Source organism: Capsicum annuum, chromosome 9 (genome assembly GCF_002878395.1).
Source record: "Capsicum annuum cultivar UCD-10X-F1 chromosome 9, UCD10Xv1.1, whole genome shotgun sequence".
In the NCBI taxonomy this organism is placed as follows: domain Eukaryota; kingdom Viridiplantae; phylum Streptophyta; class Magnoliopsida; order Solanales; family Solanaceae; genus Capsicum; species Capsicum annuum.
The window spans coordinates 164,006,204-164,020,895 of NC_061119.1; the positions used below are offsets into that span (position 1 = coordinate 164,006,204).

A 14,692-nucleotide genomic window follows, 5' to 3' on the forward strand; every position below is an offset into this window, starting at 1 on the left:
TATAGATAGGCTTCCCTCCTCAGTACTGAAGATGGTAACTCTTTTATTCAAGCTGTTTGGTGCACAACTTGACTATAATAGTTTAAAGGTATTTGGTTGTATATATTTTCCATATATAAAGGTGACACTAAGTTCAATCCAAAGACTTATCTATATGTGTTTATAGGATATAGCAGTCTACATAAAGGATATAGATGTTATCATCCTCCTACATGGAGAGTGTATGTGTAAAGGCATGTCATTTTTTTATGAGTATACACTACCTTATGTCTAAGCAGTGCAGTCTCAAGCTAAATTTGGTGTCTCATCGCACTTAACTACCTTTGTTGAGTTTTTTACTGACTTGCTGGCACAGAATTCTGATAAAATCACTCCAGGGGATGTTTTGCCAACTGTTGAGGGACAAACTACTCAGGCATTTGATTCAACAACACTGATAGAGCATGTGCTGCAAGATGAGCCTGCCTTAGCCACTCTTCTGGTAGATAATGAGAGTGATCCTAGTTCCATGTCTGCAAATGACTCCACTGAAGACATCTTAAATATTAAGCGAACAGAAGCTATTTCTGAGTCAACAAACCATGCATCAATTTCAGTGACTAATTCACAAGGGTTACAACTACCTGTTGATCTCTCAAAATGGCTCAATGCAAAGAACCAACCTATTAATGTAGTTGTAACACCTGCAGTAGATACTTCAAAAATAGTTGTAACATCTTTACCAAATGGTAAAGTTCAGACACCACCAAAGTACAAAGGCATCACATGATCACTAGAAATAAGGCTAAATCAGTTGCTTTACCTCATCTGTCTCTTGTTGCAAGAAAAGAAGAGACCATGAGGGAACCAAAGTCAATAAATGCGGCACTTAAATCACCTCATTGGTTTGCAGCTATGCAGGATGAGATAAATGCTTTACACAGCAACAAGACCTATATATTAGTACCAAAACATACAGGTATGAACCTTGTTGACTCAAAATGGGTATTTAAGACTAAATTGCAGGCAAATGGAGCAATTGGCAGGTATAAAGCAAGGCTGGTTGCAAGGGGTTTCTCTTTAGTTTGAGGGGATAGATTTTGAAGAAACATTCAACCATGTAGTTAAGGTTAGGGTGGTGATATCGGTAGATGTTTTCTCTTAACTGGAAAATTAGACAACCTGATGTCAAAGATGCATTTTTACCTAGTAACCTGCAAAGAAGTCTACATGTGTCAACCTCCAGGATAAATTGACTCTAGGTATCCAAATCATGTTTATATGTTAAAGAAGGCATTGTATGGTTTTAAACAGGCACCTAGAGCCTGGTTCGACAGATTTAGTATGTATTTACTTCATCTTGTATTTATTTATAGTAAGGCAGACCCCTACTTGTTTACGTTACATAATCACAGGGGTACTATCTTACTATTGTTATATATAGATATAATTGTCACAAGAAGTGATAAAAAACATATCTCATTGGTGGTTTCTATACTTGTAAATGAATTTTCAATGAAAAATCTTGGTCCTCTACATTTCTTTCTTGGGATTGAGGTCAAGTATTTCCCAGGTGCCCTTCGCTTGAATCAAGGTAAGTATGTTGTTGAGTTGCTTGAGAAAACCAAGATGACACAAGCGAAGGAAATACATACACCACTTGCATAGAAACATGGTTTACACGAGGCTACTGATGGTCTTGTTGATGCATCCATATATAGGAGGATTGTGGAAAGTCTTCAGTATTTGACACTCACTAGACCTGACATCACTCATGCTGTAAATCTAGCCAGTCATTTTATACAAAGTCCAAACACTGAACATCTTCAAGAAGTTAAGAAGATACTCACGTACATCAAAGGTATACTACATCACGGACTCAGAATTATATCACACCCACCCTGAGGTTGTATAGTTATTCAGATGCTGACTGGAGAGGTTGTACTACCACTAGAAGATCAACCACAGACTACAACATCTACTTAGGATCAAATTGTATTTCTTGGTCCTCTAAGAAGCAGACAGCGGTGACAAGATCTAGTGTTGAAGCGGAATATAGAGCTTTAGCTTCTACTACAGCTGAGATGATATGGATTTTTTGTTTCGTGATATTAGAGTATATCTTAAAGACATTTTCTATATTGTATTGTGATAATTTGAGTGCTCTATACATGACAATAAATCCAGTTATGCATGCCAGAACAAAATACATGAAAATGGATTATCACTTTGTTAGAGAAAAGGTAGCCAAAGGACAGTTGCTCACTTAGTTTTTCAAGCCACAAGACTAGCTAGCTGACATTCATACCAAGGACCTGTCAAAACAGGTGTTTGCAGGCTTCAGAAGCAAGCTAGGAGTGAGTGAACCACCACTCACTAGCATGAGGGGGAGTGTTGAAGATAATGATCAATAGGATCATGATCACAAAAGTGATCAACATTCAGAGATAGAGTGTGTTGGGAGTGTAAGATTGTTGTAGTTAATCTATGTTAGTATTGTAGTAGCAGTAGACATCTACTTGTAAAGGCAACTTAATAGTTAAGACTTGTGTAACTAGTCTAAGACTCTTTAACTACACTGTATCCAACTCCTATAAGGAGCATGTGCTCCACTTCTTGATCATCAATAAAATACTTTGATTCTCTCCATTAAGATTGAGAATTCTACACTATTAACATGGTTTGTCATCATCAAAAAGGGAGAATTTTTTGTTCCGTGTTTTGATGATAACTACATGATACTTAAGACTAAGTCTGTTGCCTGCCTTGTCAATGTACAACTATCGCACTCTGAACAGTTTTGTCTTGTATCGCAGCAACTATGCAGGTGCACAGTGTACCAAAATGGACACCTGGTCCAATCAAATTTCAGCATAAGGTCATACATGCCTATAAATACAAAGAAATGATTGTGGCCTGAATAGTTTTTGCAATTCAAGGATTCTAGTGTGGCGGCAAAAATCTTTATAAGCTTAAGTTCTAATATTCATATTGCTTTTAGTGTTGTTCTTGAGTCTAGTCCTGTAACTGATTTACTCTGAAGGTTGAGCATAGAGTTTTTGTTTTGCTTTCGAGCTTATTAGGTAGAGTTATCGGAGGTTGTGCTGGTAAGAGTTAGCCAGTGTTGAGAGTGATTTTGACATAACTGTCAAGAGGAGATTGTAATAGAGTTATTGCAATTTAGTGGAACATAGAGTTAATTTCTTACAGAGTTTGTAATCATGATTTATTCGGATTATAGTGGAGTTTGAGAGCCTGTGAGTACAGACCGTGGTTTTCTTCCCTTGAGCAAGGAGGTTTCCACGTAAAATCATTGTGTTGATTTATTTATTGCGTTCTCTGTGTGTTACTGTTTTATTGTCGTATATTTCACTTCGGGAAATGATCCCTTAGATCTAGTCTCATCACCCTAGCTAGTTTCTAATGTTTTAACATTTTATAGTTGCTGTTATGGTAATTGTAGCACACCTTCCTCATACTTCAAGTTTCTAATTGTTTCTCGGCCATCTTCTATGAGCTCTTCTAAATTCTTTTATGTATTTTTTTTTCTTTTTTGTAAAAATAAAAAAGAAACTTTACTGGAAAATAGTTTAAACATTAGCAATGATGAAGAGGAGAAGTTTGCTAATATTGGTTATGAGTCTCCTGATTGATGCTCTTTTAGGCATTGGATCTTTGATTGCTTTATTTGATTGAAATGTCGTTTTTATTGAATTGATTATCCAAAGAAATTATTTGTTCTTTCTTTTGAATATATGTTTTTACATGTACGTGTTAGTGTACTACACTTGAAACTTTTTTTTAAAAAAAAGTCAAAGTTATAATACAGAATATCGACATCGAACTTAAAAAAATCAAACCATATCAAATTAATTTGATATGATAATGATATAATATTTTTAAAAATCAAATATCAAAATTATCATACCGAAGTTTGAAATGTCATAACTCCTAGATATTATATAGTCTCAATAATTGGGTTTTAAAAAGTAGAATAAGGACATAAGTAAGAGAATATTGTGTAGGTAATAAAGAGAATCTTGTGAATAGATGCAATATATTGTATATCTTGCATATCTAACAAAATCTTGACACCATGAATACCTAAACAGATGAGATGGTGTATCTGTTAGGGGGGTCCATTGAATGTGGCTTGCTGCCTATCATGGCCCCTCTTCCAGACACATTTTTGTTTTGTTTCCTTTTACTCGCAGATAGTTTGTTGAGGCTATGGCGGGCCTTTTTGAAAGCCAAAATCCAATGGTATATCACAATAAAGATCTTGATGACACAATTTCTTTTTGTTTTTTTTCTTATATGGAAAAATTACATTATGTGTCAATCAAACAGAGTTATTATCAATTTTGGTCTAGCTATCAATTATTTACCCAATTTATCTAAATTCCTTTTTTTATGACATACTTCTTCACCATGTCTCCACCTTGTAGTAGCACCAACATTAGCACTATCACTTTCAATCACCGAAACACCATTGAAAACCCATTGAACTCACTGGATTTGGAAGAAAACCTTGAAATATACGTTATTGTTCAGCTTGAATGTTTCTAATTTAAAAATCAAAATGTAAAAAATGTTATAATTTGAAGTGGGTATTAATAAATCTTGTTATTACCACTGGAGTGGAGCTTATACCAAAATTTGAGCCCATCCGGGATTTGATATGAAGAGTTGATGCATTAAATGGAAAAAATACATAAAGTAGCATACTTAAGTATTAAATTACAAAAACTAACAACACTTTTATCAAATTACATTTTGTAGCATATGTATTTGTATGTATTTGTATTTTTGTAGCAACAATTTACAAAAATACAAAATACATATTGATTATAACGGCAGTAAAAATCATATGTATTTGTATTTTTGTAGCAACAGTTTGCAAAAATACAAAATACAACTTGCTATATTATGTAATTATGAAACTGTTGTTATGAAACTCATAATTAAGGGGATAAATATGTTATTTCTGAATTTTGCCCTTAAAAAATTAGTTGAAGCGTTGTTTTGTATATCATCTATGTATCAAATGCATAACAAGTGTATTAGAGTGATATATCTGTTATGCATATAATGTAGGTCGAGTTTAGCTCTGAATTTTGATTTCATACCAACTCAAATCACCTCCAATCGTTCTCAAATTTGTATATATAGGGGTGTTTGGGTTAGATTTTTTTTAAGTGACTTATAAGCGAAAAGCTAAAAGGCAAAAATAAGTAGAAACCAATTTTTGACTTTTGATTTTTTTTTTTTTTTAGGAAAAATTACATATTATAGACAAAATACTATATTAATTACATGATATGGTTAATGTTTTAAAAAATTACAATTCATAGTCATTTGGTAGTTGAAAGTGAGTTTTTTTTGTGGGGCCTATATACAAATATATTAAGATTTGTATATATCAATTTTCTCTCTCATATATTTATTTTTGGCATTTTTTTTCTATTTTCTCTCTATCCTATTGACTCAAAAAAAGGCAATAATGGAATATCAAAACACAAGATTTCTGATGATATCTTCTTCAACTATTTTTTCCTTAATTTTTTCTCAAAATCACTCTAATATCCTTGATATTAAATTAAAGAAACGACAACATTGACAACATTATAATACATGATTATTCAAGAGATCTTCTTCAACTTTTTTCTCCTTATTTTTCTCTCAAAGTCACCCTAATATCACAAAATTTAATCCTTGATTTTTCTGTGATAAATCATTTTTGCGGATTTTTCACCACAGAAAATCAGTTTAGGATATTTATTGACATTAGATTTAATTTTTTAAAATTTTTTATATATTATGTCAGTTTGTCGTTAAATTTCTTCATTGTTCATATATTTTACAAAAAAAAAATAGAAAAGGGGAGCACTCCCCCATTTTTATAATTTTTTTGTTTTGCGGATTTTTATTTTATAATATAAATTTTTATATATTATGTAAGTCACTCCCCCATTTTTTTTATGGATGATTTATCAAAAAAAGGAAAGAATTTTGCATCTTCTAGCAAGGCGGAAAGAAAAAGATATTTTAAGGTATCTAAATCTAAAAGGGGAGCAATGAAGTTGACAATGATTACGAGTTTTTTTGTATATATTCTCATGAAACAGAATTTTGGTCAATATACATTTTTGTTTCAATATATGTAGATACGTATATTTTTTTTGTAGAATAATACATGCATATATATATATACAGAGTTAGAGTGTATGTATGTATATACAGTTTGTATTTTTGATAGATGTATATACAATTTACATATATGTATATACAGTTAACTTTCACATATACATTTTAAAGAATAATGCATATGCAGATATATACAGTTTTGGAGTGCATATATGTATATACATTCAAATTTGTTATTATGTAAAACATTCAAATTTGTATATACAGATATACAAGCAGCAGATATACAAATAATAAAGATATATGTATATGTTTATTTCGTTTGCATTTATGTATATACAAATATACAAACAATAGATATACAAATATGTATATTTCGTTTACAAACAATAGTCAAATTTGTATATACAGATATACAAACAATAGATATATAAATAATAAACAACAATTTTGATTTGAATATATGTATATTTCAATATTATTTACAAACACCATTCAAATTTGTATATAAAGATATACAAACAACATATATACAAATAATAAACAATAGTTTTGATTTGAATATATGTATACTTCATTTGCATATATGTATACATAGATATACTAATATCAAATTTATGTAAACTAATATAGAGATATACAAACAATAGATATACAAATAATAAAAACAATATTTGTAACCTTTAAAATAGATATACAAATACAATTATACACTTATGTTGACAGTTATACAGAAATTCGAATATACTATTAATAGATACAAATAAAAAAAAATATTAAAAGACTGTCAATATGTATATTATGAAATATACAGTAGAGTAATGAATGAATATATCACACAAATTACAATTACAAATAGGATTTAGAAAAGAAAAAAAAACTAACAACTTTTGTGATTTTTTTTTTTCAAAATTTCGAAAATAAAAATTGAATACGAAAATTGAAACACAAAATTACAATTGAAGTTAGTGTATACAAAAATAATAGTAATTACAAAATTGACAATTTGAAAGTGTTTGAAGTTTATATTGTGCATTCAATTTCGAAAATCTAATTCAAACCAATAATAAAATCGATTTTCATTATGTTGAAACTAAATCAATTTTTATTGCATATTAGATTTAAAAAAGGATTTCAGTAAATAAATTCAAGTAAAAAAATAATTTGTGTAAATCGTATATACCAGAATTTTGTATGCACGAATTACCAACTTTCTCCTGTAGATCACAATTTTTTTTTAAAAAAAAAAATTATCAATTTTTGATGGAGTAATTAACTCATAAATTCATATTTATTGATCTGTTATATCAGAGAAATAAATGAAAAGTTGGAGAAGATTAAGGACATTTATTACATTAAAATTTTCTTTTTCATCTTTTTTGTTGTTATGGAATTATCCTTCTTTTTTTGTATATATATACATAAAACTGTCATTTATTTTGTTTATGAATTGTAAATATAAAATTTAGACTAGGAAGTTAGTTATAGATACTCTAATGAGACTATATGTGAAATTTTATCAGGAAGTAATGGCCATTAACACGAACTTTTTATTCTCTTGTATGCATTAAATTTTTATTTTCACATAATTAACCGAAAATAGAAAAAGCTCAACTGCATTTGTCATTAAATTGTTATATATTGACTATTAAATTGTCTCTTTTATGGACATTCTTCGTATATATATATCTACTTAATTATTATTAACACCATATTTACTATACTATCATTTATTCATGTTGCACAAATTAAAGTTAATTAATGATAATAATAACGTAGTAGTTTGGAAAGAATCCATACATGGAAAATCTAGTATTCCAACTGTATAAAGCATTCAATAAATGTGAAAAGTGTATCAAGGATTGTACTATTAAGTAGTACTAGATTCATTACAGTGATTATTGGAGAAATAAAATTTAAAAGATATTTTGTAACATTGTGCAGATTTTTAGTTTAAAACTATAAATTTCAAAATCTTGTTGGTATCCACTCAAATCATTTTGTTCAAACTTCTAAAAACTGCATTTTGCTAAATTAGTTTAATCGTACGTGACTCGCACGTATAATGTTTAATTATTTAAAATTAAATAATTTTATTTATTATGGAGATTTTAAGTGAAATGTAAAAGTTTAACTCACTTTTCAATGATCCTTCACATTTAAATATAATGATGTAAACATGAACATATATTTTAGTTTAAGCACATATATATTTTACCACTAGAAGTTTCAAGTGGTTGATCGATCATCACTTTTGCGTTTGCTATGTAGTACCTTTTTCCCTTGCTGTCAGAGATTAAGAGAGATACACCAATTTGAACTTATTTATGGTACGATTATTACTTTTGTTGCTATATTAAACATCTTTCCTTATTTTTAAAGTCAATTTTTATAAAATCATTGATTACATTCTTATTACGTACTTAAAACTTTTAAAATTTGTTACTTCTTAATTTTTTTCTTATTCTAATGCTTTTATATTTATTTCAAGATTTTTTAAATCTTTTTAAAATCAAATTTAACTTGATTTAGAATTTTTAAATTAATGAAAAAAGTATTAGTTGTCATTAATTCTGATGACTTCTAATAAGGAATGATTTTACCATAAATATATTTAATTAATTTTTAACACTTAAATATTAGGAAGAATCACTAATTTTGATAACTTCTAACTAAAAATTACACAAACCCACAACTTAAGTTTCACTTATTACAAAAAATACCATTTCCCCAAACATATTACAAAAATCTCATTTTCTCTAAAAAAAATACATATACATAGCTTTCTATGTATATGCCGGCCCTATAATGTATATGAATCGACTTTGCTATGTATATGTCAGCCTTGTTATGCATATGTCAGTCTTGTCATACTTATTATGTATATGAATCGGACTTATTATGTATATGTTGTCCTTGTCAATATACAAAAGTTTCTATGTATATGTCGGCCTTGTTATGTATATAAATCGGGAGAGAGAGTAAAGTAATTAAGAAAGTAGGAGAGAGTGTAAATTAGGGATGTGCATCGATCGGTTTGATTTGATTTTATGTGTTATTGGTTCAGTTTATCGATTTTTGATTTTTTAAATATGCAAAACCAATAACCAACCAATAAGATATTTTCTTATCAGTTTTTGATTTATCAGTTTTTGGTGCTTAACGGTTCGGTTTAACCAATAAGAAAATACTCATAAAATAAAAATAAGAACAACTAAAATAAGAAAACAAAATCTTAGTTGCTGTCAAAATCATACGCAATGCGTTTTAGTTTACAAGAATTTTCAAACTTGAACTGAATGCTAGTTCGGAAAAAAACTGAATCCTAATTACTGGAAGCTACTAAATGCTTCAAGCTTTCTAATACGACAATACCCGAGCTTTGTATTGTACCTTTGTTGCACTGAATAGGTTAATACTTTGTGAATCTCTGAATTGTGAATAAGTAGTGTGTGTATATATATATATATTAGTAATATAAATATTTATATATACAACACAAATAGGAGTAAAACAATAACTTAGTGTATCCTTATTGGGTTATCGGTTTAACCGATAACCCAATAAGCTAAAACCAAAATCGAACTGTTTACCCAATAAATTTTTTATAAAACCAATAAAAAAATCATTAACCCAATACCAATAATCCAATAACTTTTTTATCGGTCGGTTCGATTTTTGCACACCCCTAGTGTAAATAATTCTAATAAGATTGAGATTTATGTTATTTTTACTCTAACTAAAAAGGAAAGGTTTTACCATAATATATTTAATTAATTTTGAACTCTTAAATATTAGGAAAAAATGGTGAAAAGACAATTTTATCTAAAGCAAGTACTTTTAATGAAGGGCAAAAAGTTTAAATAACATTTCTAAAGCCCTTCACGCTTTTAATATATTATAGATATAGATTATAAATTATAGATATATATTATAGATTATAGATTATAGATTATAGATATAGATTATAGATTATATATTATAGATTATATATAAAGATTCCACATTTTTCACAAATTTTATGAACGAAAGCTCTTATTTTCATATTTTTCATTTCTTAGCTTAATTCTTAATCTATTTCTTGGAAAAAAATAAGTTTCTTAAAAAATTTCATCTCGAACTGTATTCACAGAAACAATTGAGCCCAAAACGAGTACTTTAGTTTGTCTTATCATTTTCTAGATGCTATATATGCACTGAACAAGACTTCATAATGGTGGTTTTCGAAACACTGTACAGGACGAAACACTTAGTATAATATTTTTTTTTTAAAAAAAAAAAATCAGCATAAATAACCGTCCACCCAACCACTTTAAAAAGAGTTCAATTTTTGCTATTAACGTTATATATTTATTTTTACTCTATCATATTAAATTATATAGTAGTTAATTGTTTTAAACAAAGGTATATGATAATTTGATAGATAGAATAACTAAAACGTTATAACATATTAAATTATACTAATAATAGTTTATATAATTTTAACCCATAAAAATACTCTTGTTGATTTATTTATACTCTATTTGTTCACTTTAATTGGTATATTTGAACTTGACACGCTCATTAAGAAAACAATGATTGACATGACTATTTTACAACAGTATCCCTTTTAGTGATTAAGCAATAAATGATAAGAGTAAAACATGAAAATAATAATTGTTTTTTATTAATACGTTAAAAACGATAAATAAATATAAAAATTGTTATGATATATATCAATTATAGTGAATGTCTATCAAGATCTATTTGATGTCTATCAGGATTTGATGTATTTGTCTTTTAGTATGAAACTAGGAGCAAATTCCCCCTATAAATAGAAGGGCTTCCTTGTAAATCACCCCTCAAGAGAAGAAATAACAATCATTCTCTCTATTCTCTCTACTCTTCTTCTTGTTCTTTATTGTTTTATCACACGTTATCAACACGAGACTCTACCGTCTCATCTACCGTCTCAAATTTGAAGGCTAAGCCTAAGGTATTTTTTTTCTTCCCTTTTCCATATGACTAACAATCTTACAAAGTGTGAGTTCGTTGCCCTTCAAAGTTCAGGAAAGAACTATATTTCATGGGTGTTGGATGCTAAAATTCACCTAGATGCTATGGGTCTTGGAGACGCCATAAAGAATGAAAATACAACATCTAGTCAAAATCATGCTAAAGCTATGATTTTCTTGCGTCATCATCTTGACGAAATACTAAAAATTGAATACCTTGCTACTAAGGATCCACTCGAAACGTTTAATCACTTAAAGATGGTATCCTCCCGAAAGCACGATATGAGTGGATGCATCTGAGATTTCAAGACTATAAGTTTGTTCATGAGTACAATTCTGCCATGTTCAGAATTTCTTCTTAATTGAAACTATGTGGAGAGACGATCAATGATGACGATATGATGGAAAAGACGCTCTCCACTTTTCATGCCTCGAATGTGCTATTAAAAAATATCGAGAAAAGAGTTTCAAGAAGTATACTGAACTGAGTTCTCATCTTCTCGTGGCTGAACAAAATAATGATTTGTTGATAAAAAATTACGAGAACCGATCAACTGGATCTGCACCATTCCCTGAAGTGAATGATGTGCACGCTCACCATGCTAGGCATGGAAAAGGTCGCGGCCCTGGTCGTGGTCGTGGACATGGTCGTGGTCGTGATGACTAAGAAAGAAACCCCGTTCCTGGTGTTAATTATTCATCAAACAAAAAGAGAAAAGATGAGAAACGTGAAGCAATTACTTGTTTTCGATGTGGTAGAAAAAGACACTATTTATGTGACTGTCGTGCTCTCAAGCACTTAGTGGACCTTTATCAAGTATTGCTGAAGAAGAAAGAGAGAAATCCTGAGGCTAACTTTCTCTCTGAAAATAGTGTTAACATCACATGCTTGATGTAACAGACTTTTTTGAGCACCCTGAAGGAAAGATTGATCACTTGATTGGTGATGGTTCCATAAACATGGAAGGATGAATGCTTTTAATTTTTTTCTTATTGATAAGAGTTAGAGAATAAAAATCATGTAAAAGTAGTTGTTTGCATGAGTATTGGTTTTTAATTCGTATTGCTTAGTTCAATTATATTATTGTAATTTATTATTGAAGTGAATGAAATTTCAATTTCGTTATTATTAAATCAAAAAAATAAAGAAAAAAAACGACGACGATACGTGCAACTTGCACGAACTTCTGTTGTGTTCATTATTGCATATTAATATTTTGCATGTTAATATTTTTAGTTTTGCATGTTAATATTAATATTAGTTTTGCATGTTAATATTTTTAATATAATACTCACATATAGTCATTACTTATTCATATGTGTTCAGAAAATATAATATAATAATATTATATTTGCATATTAATGTACTGGACAAAATATAATATAATAATATTATATTATTATTGTATGTATTGAATGATACTGTTCCATACTATTAATTATAAATAGTATATTACGTATTAGATTCCTTATCAAATATTATATTGTTTCAATAGTTTTTAGACATATATTTTTTAATTGCTTAGTAATGTCGGATTAATAATTTTTTTATAGTAAAAGCTTTCAGTTTGTACAAAAATTTAATATATATTTTATTTGGTGTATGTCATTTTATTTGAAGATATGGATAATTTTCAAAGTAAGCTGACAAATTGTGAAGATATATATTTGATTGATTCTAGCACCACACATACGATACTCAAAGACGAGAAATATTTCTCTTATCTAAACATGGGCAAGATTAATGTCACTACAATTTCTGGTAGTGCTAATTTGATTGAAGGCTTCGGAAAAATCATTATAATCTTGCCCAAGGGAACTAAACTTATCATAAATAATGTCATGTTTTCTCCTAAGTCTCGAAGAAACTTGATGAGTTTTAAAGATATCCGTGAAAATAGTTATCATATCAAGACAATTGATAAGATGAATCTTGAATATCTTGGTATCACCAAGAATGTCTCTGGACAAACATGTGCTATTGAAAAGTTCTCTGCTTTATTTTTTGGCCTGTATTGGACAAAGATTTGTGCAATTGAGGCACATTCTATAGTAAACCGAAAGTTTACTGATTCCAATATTTTCATACTTTGACATGATCGTCTAGGACATCCAGGATCAATAATGATGAAACGAATCATAGAAAATTCAAATGGGACTCTATTAAAGAACTTGAAGGTTCTTTTGAATGGTGAATTTTCATGCAATGCTTGTTATCAAGGCAAGCTGATTGTGAGGCCATCGCCAATAAAAGTTGGGATTGAGTTCCCTGCGTTCTTGGAACGCATACATGGGGATATTTGTGGACCCATTCACCTACCTAGTGGGTCATTTAGATACTTTATGGTCCTAATAGATGCTTCATCTAGATGGTCTCATGTGTGCCTTTTGTCATCTCGCAACTTAACATTTGCCAAATTATTGGCACAAATAATACGATTATGGACACAATTTCCCGATAATCAATTTAAGTCTATTCGCCTTGATAATGCTGCAGAATTTTCATCCCAAACATTTAATGACCAATGCTTATCGATTTGGATAAGAGTAGAACATCCTGTACCCCATGTTCACACTCAAAATGGCCTTGTCGAGTCATTAATTAAACGTCTGCAGTTGATAGCAAGACCATTGCTTATGAAAACTAAGTTGCTCACTTCTGTTCGGGGTCATGCAATTTTGTATGCTGCAACACTTATTTTTCTTAGACCGATAAATTATCATAAATTTTCTCCATTGCAATTGGTTTTGGGTCAAGTGCCTAATATATCTCATTTGAGAATTTTTGGATGCGGTATATATGTGCCTATAGAACCACCAAACCGCACCAAGATGGGCCCTAAAGAAGATTAGGAATCTATGTTGGGTTTGAATCACCCTCCATTATTCGCTATCTTGAACCATTAATGGGAGATATGTTCACTGCTCGATTTACAGATTGTCGGTTTGATGAGATAGTTTTTCCAAAATTAGGGGGAGAAGATAGTGACATCAAAATAGAAATTTTATGAAAAAATCCATCACTATCTCATTTTGATCCACATGCTTCTATTTGTGAGCAAGAAGTACAAAAGATTATTCATCTGTAAAAAATTACAAATCAAATGCCGAACATATTTACTGATTTGAAAAGGATCACCAAATCACATATTCCTGCAGAGAATGTCCCAATTCTAATTGATGTCTCTAAAGGACCATCCACTAGTGTCATAGCTAATGAATCTAAAACACGCTTGAAGCATGACAGACCATTAGGTTCTAAGGATCGAAATCCTAGAAAAAGAAAAACAAATGGTTAAGATGACACTACGAAAGATCCTCATATGAAAGCTTAAGATTTGACCAATGTTGATATTCCTGAAGGAATCAATGAGCCTGAGACTTAAGAAAATGAGGAACTATCCATAAATTCAAGTGATGTTGAAACTAATTTGAATCGATCTGAAATAGTAGTGGATCATGTCTTTGCATACAATGTTGCAAAGAAAATCATGCAAGATAGAGAGGATCTTGAACCTCGATCTATCACAGAATGTCGACAAAGAAATGACTAGCCAAAATGGCAAGAAGCA

General features: G+C 29.8%; 1 pseudogene; it reads left to right on the forward strand.

Annotated features, from left to right (window-relative positions):
- The first annotated feature begins 837 nt into the window (after positions 1–837).
- LOC107841309 overlaps positions 838–14,692 on the forward strand; it is a 31,782-nt pseudogene continuing 17,927 nt past the window's right edge.